Source organism: Triticum urartu, chromosome 2 (assembly GCF_003073215.2).
Source record: "Triticum urartu cultivar G1812 chromosome 2, Tu2.1, whole genome shotgun sequence".
Lineage (NCBI taxonomy): Eukaryota > Viridiplantae > Streptophyta > Magnoliopsida > Poales > Poaceae > Triticum > Triticum urartu.
Genome location: NC_053023.1, coordinates 91037678 through 91051477, shown reverse-complemented (window position 1 = coordinate 91051477; position 13800 = coordinate 91037678). Strand labels below are relative to the sequence as shown.

At 42.2% G+C, this 13800-nt stretch overlaps 1 long non-coding RNA gene across 3 annotated transcripts; it reads left to right on the top strand.

Annotated features, from left to right (window-relative positions):
• The first annotated feature begins 5205 nt into the window (after positions 1–5205).
• Positions 5206–7512, top strand: LOC125541159. Of its 3 annotated transcripts, none has more exons than XR_007297451.1 (4): positions 5206–6106; positions 6439–6504; positions 6609–6726; positions 7217–7512. It is a non-coding gene; the product is annotated as an uncharacterized LOC125541159 (long non-coding RNA). The 3 variants fall into 3 exon arrangements; XR_007297450.1 differs by having other exon boundaries at positions 5253–6106; positions 6445–6504; XR_007297449.1 differs by having other exon boundaries at positions 5267–6404; positions 6495–6504.
• The last annotated feature ends 6288 nt before the right edge of the window (positions 7513–13800 follow it).

Sequence of the window (13800 nt, the reverse complement as noted above, 5' to 3'; positions counted from 1 at the left end):
ACGACCTTCTCTTCCACCGCAACAGGACTTATCCCCCGATGCACCCGTCTACCGTCGCAGATCTGCTTCAACGCCACTGACAGCCATCGCACCCCTAATGCCTACATGGTGCCGCAAGAGAGGTGGTACTTCATATCTCCTCAACTTTTTGATCTCAACCAGAAATTAGATCTTAACTTGGTTACTCTACTTTCTTTTCAGCTCTTAGAATTTAGTTCTTGGTTCGAAGCGAACAATGGATGCTAAATATCATTTCTCCGGTTTGCAGCTTCAAATCTGCCATGGCACAGCCATAATACGGTTTAATTGATCATGCTTAGGGTTTAATTGATCATGTTGGTTCCGTGGTGGTTTCTTTAATAGAAATCAGAGGGGAAACCCTCTTTTGCTAAAAAGTATATGCTTAGAGTTTCCCCCTTTTATGATCACTATACGATCAGAATACATGCTTCGTGTCATAATAACACTGCTCCACCCATCAAGCTAAATAAGCTTAGTTGTTCAAATACGAATCTGATATTATTAAAACAGAGTTGTTTAATTGGTCAGCTAAATGTTCCTAAGTTAGTTTCGAAAATGCATGTTCGCCGCTCGGGTGTGTATCTCTATGTGTGGTCTGGTCAGCACGGTTGGGGAGGTGAACTTTGCATATGTAGGGGTTTATAGGGAGAGACTCTCCGAGTTGAAACCGCAATGCATTCCATAGATAATCTGACTAATTTTTATGTTTTCATGAATCTCAGATTCTGAATAGCATCATAATGATTATGAGCTTGCGTGCATGAAAAGAATAAAGCAGAACATTGCCATGGCTGTCAAACTTGGCATTAAGGGACTGAAATCAAGTCCGGATGCAATGCAATGCAAACACTCTCCACGTACAGATTCATGCTCAGAATATGATCCTAACAGTGATTCTGAGCTAGAGGGAGACCTAAGTCAATGTAGCTACCTAGTGGAGGAGTCAGAGGAAGATGCCCTATCTTATTCACCCATCAAGGTACTTGCTCTAACTTTCCAAGGTTACATTGCTCGCACATATCTTGCAACTGATGCTTTGCATTGCTTTTACTTTGTTGAACTGCCATTAGCTTAGTTTACACATCATGTATGTGAATACACCCTGCCTATCCATTTTTAGTACATATTCCATCTGTCATCATACCATATTTATCCATTCAAATGCTGTTCTTGTGTATCAGACGTTCAAAAGGAAGAGGCCAATTGCTGATCGTGGAGGAGCACAAGCAAAGTATTTGGAAAAGGTAGTGGCACCTAATAAATCAAATATCCCATTAGGTGTAGTTGCAATATCACCTGACCCACAAAATACCCCAACTCTAGCAGACTCTAGCCCTACTACACTGGTCATTTCTGATGCCCCAACTCAACAGACCCCAACTGCAGCAAACAATATGATTATGCCAGTTGACATAGCACCAGCTGTATGACGCAAAACCCCCATTCCAGCAAAGAGTACACCAAATCCAGTTGCCAAATTACTTTTTGAACCAGAGAGAGCCCCAATTGCAGCAAATAGGACCCCTGTTCCATTTCTTCCCAGTTTAGAAGACGAAGCTTATGTTGTTGTCAGGAACTTTGTGCGCATCTTTCCTTCATGGAAAGATTATACCGCAGACATAGAACAATTTCCAGTCTTCCTCCACAACTTACGCGTAAGTAATGTACTAATGTTATGCATGGTCATTACTGCATATGTTTCTGCTGACAGAAGACACAAGATTTCATTCTTTTAAATAGGCGAGGCGCAAACTGGATTGTGATGACGAGCAAGGGTTGGTTGCGCTTTTCAAGAACTCGTTGATGAAGTATCGTTCCTACCTGAGGCAAGCGCACTTCGACGGCAAGCCTCTGAACGAAATTTCTGTAAAGTCTCCGGTGCTACATTTATTCGACGATGACTAGAATAATCTTGTTACACATTGGTCTCGGCTGCAGCGTAAGGTACTGTCTATGATATCACATCACAATTTGAACTACATTTTCGCATTTGCCTTAATGTCTCACTTGTATGAAAACTGTTAGCAGAAGAACATTCGTTCTCAAGGGACCACAGAATCTCGCATCTATACTGCACACTGCATTGCTCTTGTGAGTACCTCTTGCCCTATATGACCATACTTACTTTCATAGCTGTTTGATTATGTAGCATCACTGCACATGTTATCCTCTTAATCGTCCATTTGGTGGACATTATAAGATCTGTATGGACTCTTACATAAATTTAGAATCAACCCAATGCTTTTGAAGAGGTTTAGCTCTGCAGTCCTCTTGTAAGGACTGAACGTGGTCTATCACTGTACTTACATTAATAGCTACTCCCTCCGTCCCATAATATAAGAACGTTTTGTACAGTACACCGGTGTTCAAAACACTCTTGTATTATGGGAAGAGGGATTGATTCATTTTGTAGCATTCTGCATCTTATCTCCCTCGCCCACCATTTACTAAAAAAGATCAGATCTATATTTAATCTTACCAACAAGTAGAATACACAAACAATGCCAGTGCAGAAGTGTAGCCCATTGCTCTTGTCAGTACATTTTGTCCTGTAATGCTTGTACTTCCAGGGATTGGTAGTTGATTATGTAGCATCAATCTGCATCTTATCTTCATTATCCTCTATCCCTTCCAGTATTATTATATCTATAATTACTCTCTATAAAATGTAGAGTACATGCAATGCTTATGAAGAAGATTCTGTGCTGAAATTCTTGAGTTATCCTTCCCTTGCCATGGAGAAGGGCATTATAAAGCCGGTGTTAACTGTTAATGTAAGTCAGTCCTTCTAAAGCCTTTATCCTCAACTGCTATTTAATTTGCTCATACTCCCTATCGTTTACTGCTGTTTAGTTTGCTGTTTCTACCAAAATGCATGTTCGTAAGAACCGTAAGTTCTAAGTTTTACTTGTAAAACCAAATTCCTTATTCATACCATGCACATTACTTAATACTCCCTATATGTATGCCTGTTTTTGTGGATCTATAATCCAGTGTGTGGTGAAGCAGCCTACGTTTGCACCTTGTCATTTCCTGTTTTATCTTACTGATGTGGCTGATGATATGAACAACATGCCATGCACATTATCCAAAATAGATACAATGATTTTCTTTGCCCTTCATCTATGCTTGTTATGTTGACATGGTAAGCCAGTAGTGTGGTGAAGCTCCCCGCATTATGAACAATGCCAAATTATGCTATTGATATTTTGAACATACTCTTTATTTTCTAATTTGAAATTGGATAGAATTGATAGAACAGTTATCATCTTTGTTTATACACGTGCAAAACCTGTCATCTCTCTGCTTTGTTTCAGGGTGATATGCCTGATGGCATGCACAAGTCTGCTGAAGGCTGTGAGACAAACCCAACATATATTGCAGCAAAGAAGGCAAAACATCTTGAAGATAGCGAGACAACCCCAAAGTCTTGTCTTGATGCAGGGTTCAAGTTACTTGAGACTAACAGTCAGACAAGCTCACAGAATTCGTTGTCTAAATCAGTTTGACTTCTTCAGTCCCAAGTTCTAGCAGAAAGGCATTCTACAACTCAACTTCGACTTGAAGTCCTATCTCTAAGAAAGATTGCAGAGAACACCAATGAGAACCTCATCGCTAAACAGCTACACCTGGAAGCTATGACCGACATGCTAGGCCGGTCTCACAGCCTTGCTCAGCAGTTCCCCCGCAAGGCTAACCTTTCTTGAACTGTCTTGGAAGTGGTCTCAGTTCAGTATTATTTTGTTACGCTACAATGATGCCTAGTTTTTGTAATCTGCTTCTTCATTGCGCTTTATGATCACTGGTGGCGAACTTTGATGCCCAATGGATGTAATATACCTTAAATCCTTTATTGTGTATTGTAGGTTTATTCTTAGTTACTATGCCGTAATTTCTTTATTGTATAGAGTAGGTTTGTTCTTAATTCCTACTAGTTACGCAGCAGCCCGAAATGAACCCCGGCCCATGATTGTGCGAATCAAATCACGGGCTTTTAACAGGCCAAAATTGTCTGGGTCTTTGTTTGGCCCAATCAGATATCAGCTGCGAGCAGGCCGGATGCTAACCGGGCCATAGTTAGGCCCAACTATATGACGATCTTTTAATAGGCTGAATTTAATATAGGGCCAAAATGTTAAACGGGTCCTTAACAGGCCAAAACTAATATCATGCCGAATTACTAAGTGGGCCTTTAGCAAGTGGGCCCAAAAGCATAGTGTCCAGTTGACGGGCCGAATCTGATATGGGCCATAATTGAGCCCAAAGCCTCTTAAAGGGCCGGACCTGATGTGGGCCGTAATTTGGCCCAGAAAGTGGTAGGCTTTTAACGGGCCAGATCTCATATGGGCCACTATTAGGCCCGGAGCGTGGCAGGCCATTAATGGACCAGATCAAATATGGGTCGGCATTTGGCCCAAAATATGGCAGCCAGTTAATGGGCTGGCCTACTAGGGTCCTCAAAATCTTGTGGGCCTACAGCTGGGCCGTCCCATTAATGTCGGCGAAATCTCATGGGCCTTTAGCTGGGCCGGCCCATTATGGCACAAAAAAATCTCGTGGGCCTTAACCTGGGCCGACCCATTATGGCCCGCAAAATCTTGTGGGCCTTTAGCTGGGCCAGCCCATTATGGTTCGCAAAATTTCGTGGGCCTTTAGCTGGGCCGGCCCATTATGGTCCACAAAATCCTGTGGGCCTCTAGTTGGGCCAGCCCATTTAAACTTGTTGGGCCATGCCACGTGTCGACGTATCATAGACGCCTTCTGTCCAGTGAGTGGATGACATCTGTCCCGACGATGAGCCGACACGTGTTTCCTCTAGCCAATGATGATTTTACACGTGGAAAATCCCCATTGGTCGGGGCTGTTAACAGGTTATCGGATCCAAAACCCGACCCGATAGCTTAACGACATTCCGTTATGGTGGATGCCACGTGTCGGTCACCCTTGACGAAAGCACTTCTGTGACGCGCGATTTATCGTCATGGAAGTGGACACTTCCGTGATGATAATTTTGGAAATTTCATGGAACACTTCTACGATAGCACAGGTATGACTATCTTGATTCTGTCATAAATTTGTCATGGATGTACATGCATGACAAAAAAGCGACCTACTGTGACAAACACGTATCATCACGGAAGTGTATTTTTTTTGTAGTGCCATGGTTGTGGATGGGACGACGACGATGGCAGGAGGGGCGAACCTCCATGGGACGGCCCGCTACCATGGAGATGGAGCTCCTTATCCCCTACCACGCAGCCTCCCTCCCAGCACCAATAGAGGGCCGGCTACCATGACACGACAGCGTCGTCGCAAGCCTCACAGGGCTGTGCATCTCGTCGTCTGCCACGCCCTACCAGGAGCTCCATCACCCACGCGTCTCCTCCGAGGAGGGGACGGTGGCTTGTGCGCCGGCGTGGTTGGCTCCAGCTCCCCGCCGACCTATGCCTCCACATGCGTCACCGTCTTCCACCGCAGGCCCATGTCCTCGATCTGCTTCCTTTGCTTCCCGTAGGTTTCCGCATAGATCTGGCCGTTTGATTTGATGCGGATGCGAATTTGGATCTCCATCGCTGTAGGTTTCCCGTAGGTTTCCTGGTTCGTACTCGCATTCGAATTAGCATCGAATCCCTCAGTTTATGCAGTTTCATTCTGGTTGATTGACATCCCTGTGAAGATAAAATTCAGGACCAACTATTAGCTTTTTGTGAAGGAAAAACAGTTGGTAAAAAATCATAGAAACCCCCAATAAGTGGATTTATAGTTGACAGAAGAAGTATGATTTGGTGTTGGTGTGTGTGAACTTCTAAAATTTTGATCTCTGAATGCTAGTTGGACATTTTGCTAGTCTGACATTTTGATATCTGAATGCTAGTTTGACATTTTGATATCTGAATCCCTTTCTCTTCCCCTCATCTTTTCTTCTTCTTCTCTCTGTCTGACCCCCTTCTCATCTCTCTTTCGAGCCAGGACGTCACCATGGGAGAAGAAGGCATGATGTGTTGTGCTGCTGCTTGGGAGGGATGCCATCGGCCTCCCTACTCTGCTTCTTCTCTTCCCCTAACTCCATCAAGGTGATGGATTGGTACATGGACCTACTCCCCTGCTTCCTATGTTAATTTGGTGTGTGATGTGGATGTGATGTATTTTAGGCATGATTAAATACGTATTTGGTTCAACTCTGACTGAAACAACTTGTTGGTTCAGTTTCTTGTATGAAGAACAAATATGGAGAACACCTTTTATTTTCCTTTTTGTTCAAGATTCATTTCTAATTCTAAACCAAACTGAAATTGCAAATAGTATAGAATGAATGAAGCAGAGAGTCCTTCCTTATTTCGCAGCTGGCACAATTCCTTCTCAAGGTGCTGGTGTTTGTGGAGGTGATTGACCTCTTTTTTTATTCTATGTATCAAGGTGCAGCTGCTGAGCATTGATAGGTGTTGTTCGGTGTACCTCGACATGATTTCCAGGACATGAAATGTGAGCTATCTAAGCTACTCCTTTGTTCCTAGACATGATTTATCCTTCGATTTGATCAACATTATCTTGTTATGTCTATTTTCCTTCATGTGCAGCGACAACAGGATTTGCAGAGTACAAGGGTGGGCTCATCGAGGTGTGTGGTGGTAGGCTCGCTCGGCCCCAGCGTCTTCTGTTGAACGGACATGCCACCTCTTCGGCGTCAGCTACATGAGAGCCATGGTGAGCTCTCTTCTCCCCGCCTCTGTTTGCTTGCTCTGAGCACGTGCTTGTGAGAAACTACATGTCACCTCGCTTGAACTCCCTAGCTGCACCACACCTTGTTGAATACACTAGTCATGCTCCTGCATACATGTTTTGTTGGACGAAAAACTGTACAATGATCTGCTCCTTGGGATATTAATTCTTATGTTATATCTAGTAATTTAGTTTATTGTAAAAGTTAAACCCACTACACGTGTTGAGCAGAAATTGTTTTAGTTTGTCATACATAATTGCCTATGCTTGTTGGTAGCTATTAAGTGTATAATTCATCATGGAAGCATAGGAATGTGATGGACATCATCAGATTACATTTATGTTCTGAACTTAAAATATTTAAACTCGGTGTTTAGATTCTGTATCTGTAATCATAAGCTTCACTTGTAGTCTGGTCGTTCTTAGACATATTATTGTTTGAGTTAAGTTCATCGAACAATACTTAAAATTTCAGGAATCAATGATGCCGACCTCATTGCTGGGCACTGTGCTTTTGGTGTATTATATGGCTGGGAGAAAACACATAGTTTCCTGCTGGTTTATTACATATCAGCCAGTACTATACGGAGTAGTATATAAGGACGTCTTACTGTAGTATGGCTGAGGCAGTGACCAGCTTGGTAGTTAGTACTAGCTGAGAAAATTTATGATGCTGGCTGAGAGCAAAAAGTTTATAGGCTTAGTTGCTGTATTGGTTCTGTTGTTGTATGGGGATATATGCATAGATATGTAACATGTGGGTTCCAAGCATGCTTCCGAGAAGAAGTAAAATTATTTATACAATTTAAACATTGTACATCTGACGTTCTTGTGGAATGCAAGTTATTTTAGGTGTGTTCTGACTTGTGACTACCTACTAGATGGATACATGCAGCTAGCTAGCAACCTAGCAGTAATAGTAAGAATACATGTGACTAATTCCCTCCCTATACCTTGTGATTGATTCCAGGTATATACAGATGGCATCTCTCTCTGGCAACATATGCACCTGATTACATTCTGGTGCATATAGTATACTTGAACAGTGCAAACATATAGTATACTTGAACAGTGTAAACATATTCTGATATGAAATTTGCTTTGAAACTACTGTATTTCGTAGTGATGCATGAGATCTAAGCAGACATATAGACAAAGCAGTTTAAACTATTTCATTTGAGGGTACTGCTTAGTTTCAGTGACATCCTCAGCCACAGAACTCTATCTGATGAAATGACATAGTACTGCATTTGTATGTTAGACTTACAATTAATGTGCTACATTTAGATCGACCTATCGTAGAAATCTGCTTAATTTGAACTAGAAGTAGATAGTACTAACAGTCAGATTGTCTTCCAGTCCATGTCTTTGATGTACACCTGCTCTACTATTGTTATTTGTTAATATACAGATAAAGATGCAGGTTTACCTTTATTCTAAGGTTTAGATCTTCCACTTCATGTTGCTTCATGACTTTGTAGATTTATTTGGCCTCTACCATGTTGATTTATTTTGCTTCGTTTGCAATTTCCAACTACGCGTATCTGTTGCAACTTGCAAGATTTATATTATTTATGTTCGTGTCTGTTTCCTTCTTGATTTGTTCATATATGCGTGACCTGTCCTGTTTTCTCAACTATTCAGATGTAGGTCTTTGTGAAGACTCTCACCGGGAATACCATCACACTTGAGGTCGAGTCCTCTGACAGAATTGACAATGTCAAGGAAAATATCCAGGACAATGAGTGTCCCATCCGCTGGTGCTGCTGATCCTGCTTGGATGGACATGCTGCCTCTTCCACGTCGGCCACATGACAGCCATGGTGAGCTCTCTGCTAATCCTTCTTGTTCTCTGCTTTGCTTTCAACTGAACTTATTTCAGTTGGCAACTGTAAACTAAATTCAAGAGTACGGGTGCTTGCTTGTGAATTGTGATGCTGTTCCCATTAGATTAGATTAGGTCAACTACAGCCACAAGTATACTAGCTTCTGTCCAAGTGCTCTTCATCTTGTGTGTCATCTGCAAGGCAATCAAGTTAATTAGATGTTGCTCTTTTCATGTTCTACTTCATGCAGGCTGCTGGTGGACGTGGTGGTGATCCCCCTGTTGAAGGAGATGAGGTGGCGCGCCTCCTGTGAGGAGGTAGAGGATGTGAGATGGGCTGCTGTCTGGTCGAGGAAGAAAGTCATTGTCCTTACTGGAGAAACAAACTGCTGCGACAGCCATGCTTGTGAGCTTATGATGTGACTCTAGTTTAGTTTGTTGGTTTCTGTGAACGTGCTCTATGATGTATGATGTATTGCTGCTGTTAGCTGTAAATGTGTTGTATGATGAGTTGACTTGATGGTTCGTTCGAGGCTCTCTTGTGAAGGTTACTGTTAGTTAACATGAGTTAAACAAATACATACACTTGCTACTGTTAGCTATAAACATGAGTTGACTAGATGGTTCGTTTGAGGCTGTCTTGTGAAGGTTACTCCTAGTTAACATGAGTTAAACTATTATATTCACTGGGACCCATCTGACTAGTGGACCCATTTAATAAAAAAGGAATATGAAATCGGCCCAACAATAAAAAAGGCTACAACGTTGGGCTTGGCCCATGAAGTCGACCAAAAAATTGACACAAAAAAATCAAATAGGCTGAATTGTTGGGCCAGGCCCATGTAGAACAGCGAACTGGACCAGGCTAATTTTAACCAACAACCTTTTCATTTGGTCGCAATTTTGCCACGTCGGATCCGACGTGGCCTGGACAGACAGCCAATGACCAAAACAAAAGGTCATGGGTTCAACGACCTTCTGTTTTCGTCGTAAACGTCTACGACCTTCTCACAGAGAAGGTCGCTAATTTCAGTTTACGAACGCCAGCTTTTGACCTTCTGTTTTTGGTCACAAAAGGTCACAAGTTGACATATTTCTTGTAGTGTGATTCAGACAGTGAGTTTGAATAGGTTGTGCAAGCGGTAGTGGCCAGTAACTCGAACACTAAACCAAGACAGGACTCTGGGGTTGTCTCACTGTCTTTGAGATAGTCTTCCTTAGCTGTTTTATCCGCTTTGTTGGAGACCAACAAGGATGTGTCACTATCCTGAACCTTATCTGCATTACTTCCTTTACCATTGCTTAATAAGGCACCCTTCCCCAATATTCTGTCAGCATTCTAAAAGAAGAAACAAGCAGACACATAACAGGTTTAGCATGTACTAGTATATGAAACTCATTTCGGTGAACTAGTTCATTAGTAAGGTGGACAGGGTTAAACTACAATTTTTCTATTGCCAAGTACTAGTACATAATAAAAGCATCAAACAAACATATATCTATGTCTTATGGTCACTGCATTGTCTTGCCAAATCAAAATAGAGACACGGTTCAAATCATATCAGTTCAAGACAAAGTAGCAGTGAAAGAATACAAAGTGTGGGAAACTACAAGGCACAACAAGATTTCAGATGGGTACCACGGGTCTACATGTACAACAACACTATTGGCTCTATTGTGATGCTAGTAATGTGCATGATATGAGAAGTCAACTGTATACACAATTGAAATTTAAATCAACAGAGCTATTGATAAGAGCAAGCCTGTTAAAGAAACATGCGTGAACATACCTGCTGTGCCATTGGAGTTTCGATTGGATCCTTCAATTTAAAAATACAGTGATACAAGAGCAAAGCAGTGATACAAGAGCAAAGCAGTATGCATGATAGCAATCATAGTTAAAAAAGGCGCGCCTAAGCGAACGCTTAAGCGCGCCTAGGCTCTAGGCGTTGGCGAAACGCATTGCATAACTATGCTTAATATGTGCATAACTACGCATAAGCATGCGCTTTGGTCTGTAAAGCGCAAGGCGGTGGCAAAACACACAATTAACGCCTAGCGCTTTTTTGAACTATGATAGCAATGGAATCTTAAATTTGAACAGTTATTCTTCAGGTTTAGGCACTTGTTCTACATTTACAGAGTATAGTAAGACGCAAGAATATAGTACTTAAAAATATAAAATGAGCTCATAGACCTTACCACATTCTTCGTTCGGGACCAGTACATAACAAGGCATCCCCAGTCATCGTCTAGTAAATGTGTCTCAGGAGAACGTAAGGGAATTTGATGAGTTTCTTTGCCGGTGAAGTATGTTTTCTTCAGGTAATTCTGATACTGCCACCAAGCATTCTTGAAGATAGCAGAGGTATTAGCACAGGTTACCTCATCCCGAGTTTCCAAATCGGTCCTTCTCTATAGAGAAAAATGGGAAAATTTGCTGTATTATAACCATCATGGAGGTAGGATGTATGGGACAAAACAAAGTAATTGCCATGAATAACATTACTTACACATAACTCCTGGACAAACACCTGCAACTGGCATTTTCCTTCATCTTCAGTATAATATTTCCAAGATGGGAAGATACTCACATATGATTTAACAACATCAAATGCGATAGATGCTAAACTATGACTAGCTGGTTGTGCTTCCTCCATAGGAATAGGCGTACTAACTGGTGGAGTTGGGGTTCATCGTGGTAGTACTGGCCCTTTGGGCAGTGGAGCTGTCTTACTAACTGCTCTAGTTTGGGAGATCTGTGGTGGAGATGGTGCTGTGTCAACAGGAACTGGGTTACTATCTGCTGGGGTTGGGGTTAGATTGGGTGAAGCTGGTTCTCTGTCCATCGCAGTAGGGGTACAACCTGCGAGAGTTTGGGTTATGTGTGGTAGGGCTGGTTCTCATGCATGTACAACTGGGGTGCTATCTCCACCAAGAGGTAATACTGTTTTAGCTGGTTCTTTGTCCATCACAGTAGGGTTACAATCTGCGAGGGTTTGGGTTATGTGTGGTAGGGCTGGTTCTCGTGCATGTACAACCGGGGTGCTATCTCCACCAAGAGGTAGCACTATTTTATCTGAAGACCGTGTTTTTAGTCTGCTAGATGCTGGCATCACCCGCTCCAATTCAAATGGCTGATAAACAGGAAACATAGTTGAATGTACAGACATTGTATGAGAGACCGATGCAATAGATAGTGTGGAAAAAAGAGGGCATGAAATAGTTGACATGTATATTGTTTAACTAAAACAGTTAGCATGACATAATTTCACATATATGATGTCTATCTAAACTGGATAGCATATCATTACATAATTCAGAGATATGATGAATAACTAAACAGGATAGCATGACATAATTCACCTACATGTTATCTAAGTAATCATGATCGCATCATTTAATTCACATATGTGATTTATATGCTAAACAGAGGGCATTAGATATGATGTCTGAACTAAGAACATGGTGTTGAATATTGTGTATATGATGTCTAAACTATGCAATGCAAGACACCGTATGCATGATATGAGCAGTATAACCGTGCCAAGTTAGAGCATACACCTCGGTGGGGGAATAGGATTGGTCATCTATCTCTGAATCCATCTCCGAGGAGCTATCGGGACCCAACAAGAGATCTGCTTCGACAGGTAGCACTGTCTTCTCTGAAGGCCTTGTTTTCACTCCAGATTTTTCAATCTCCCACCCAAATGGCTGATTCACAGGAAGAGTAGTTTAATGTACAAACATTGTCGACAAATGGAATTGTAATGAACAAAAGGATGGGCAAGATATCATTCAAATATATGATGCCTGGTTAAACATGATGGCATTTCACATTTCACGTATATTATGGCTGGCTAAAAGACATGAGACTGCATAATTCCCATATATGATATAGAAACTAAACAGGTGGCATTATAGAACATGTCTAAACTAAGCAGATGACATATATGATGTCAAAAGTAGGCATTGCAAGGCAACATATGCATGATATGACTAACATCATCATGCCAAGGTAGAGCAAACACCTTGGGGGTTAATAAGAGTGGTCAGCGGCGTCTGAATCCGCCTCAGAACAGATATCTTGCTCTAGATTACAATCTGGAAAGGGGTGGAGAGGGTTTGCCATTGAACCCACCATGGAGCGATGTCTGCATGACATTGTATTGCCGCGCAAAACTCTTCTCTTTTTCTCTACATGTTTAGCATGACTGTGTACACTATCTGACATGCATACGAGAAAATATGGTGAGATTATGTAAGGAGAGCATGCAGAAATTTGGAGTGATGGTAACAACCAGTGGATGGATCCAAAAATAATGATAGCAGGCTGATGCTTGCTTTAATTTAATAAAAAGACAGATGATGATTGCTTTACTATTTGTTTCCCACCCAAGATAAACAACATAGGCATACCCTATTCCGCCACTAATGCACTTGGTCTTGATTTCATGCATAGGATTTTGAAAAGTAGGTCCAGGTGGATATTTTGCTTCATTCCTTTCAACAAAATGCATGAATAATTGAACAGTAGAGTGCCATTGGAAAATTCCCTATTGCTATATTTTCCCGTCGAACCAAAATAGCCCTAATGGATCGACATGAATGTATAGTAATAAGTGATGCAACAAGTGTACAACCTCTTTGCCGTAGCCGTGTCGACGTCATCAGCATTGGGTTGGTTGCTGAAGCAGTTGAGGCAGAGGTGGCTGTCGGAGGTGTGGAGGAAGATCTGAGGAATCTGTAGACGGCGTCCAGGGCACTGCTTTGTTGTGATGGATCATTCTGTCGTTGGAGCAGACCCGGTGAGCCGTAAGACGTCAAGGCTGAAGCAGCACAAGACATACATCGTCAATCTCAAGTGGGATTCTAATAGAATCTCCAATAGATGATGTAAAATAGATGTAAAATTCACATCACCAAAAACCACCTGACTACAACAGATGAGGTAAAAACTGTTGACTCTGAACTTAACTATCGAAACTGAAATTTACTGTGGAATCTGAATGTTACTGTCGAAATTGAACGCAATGGTAGCAGAGAGGCACTTGACATGTAGTTTAGGGAGGGCCTGCAGTTCATCTTCAACCTGCACCCCCCTGAGCCGCTAGCCACCACCGGCCGAACCGCCGGCCCCAGTGCCACCTCGCCGCCTCGAAACAACTCCCTACCGCCGGTCCGCCGCCGCCCCGGCCAGCCCTATAGGCCCCCCGCCCCCACCTTGAACCCTA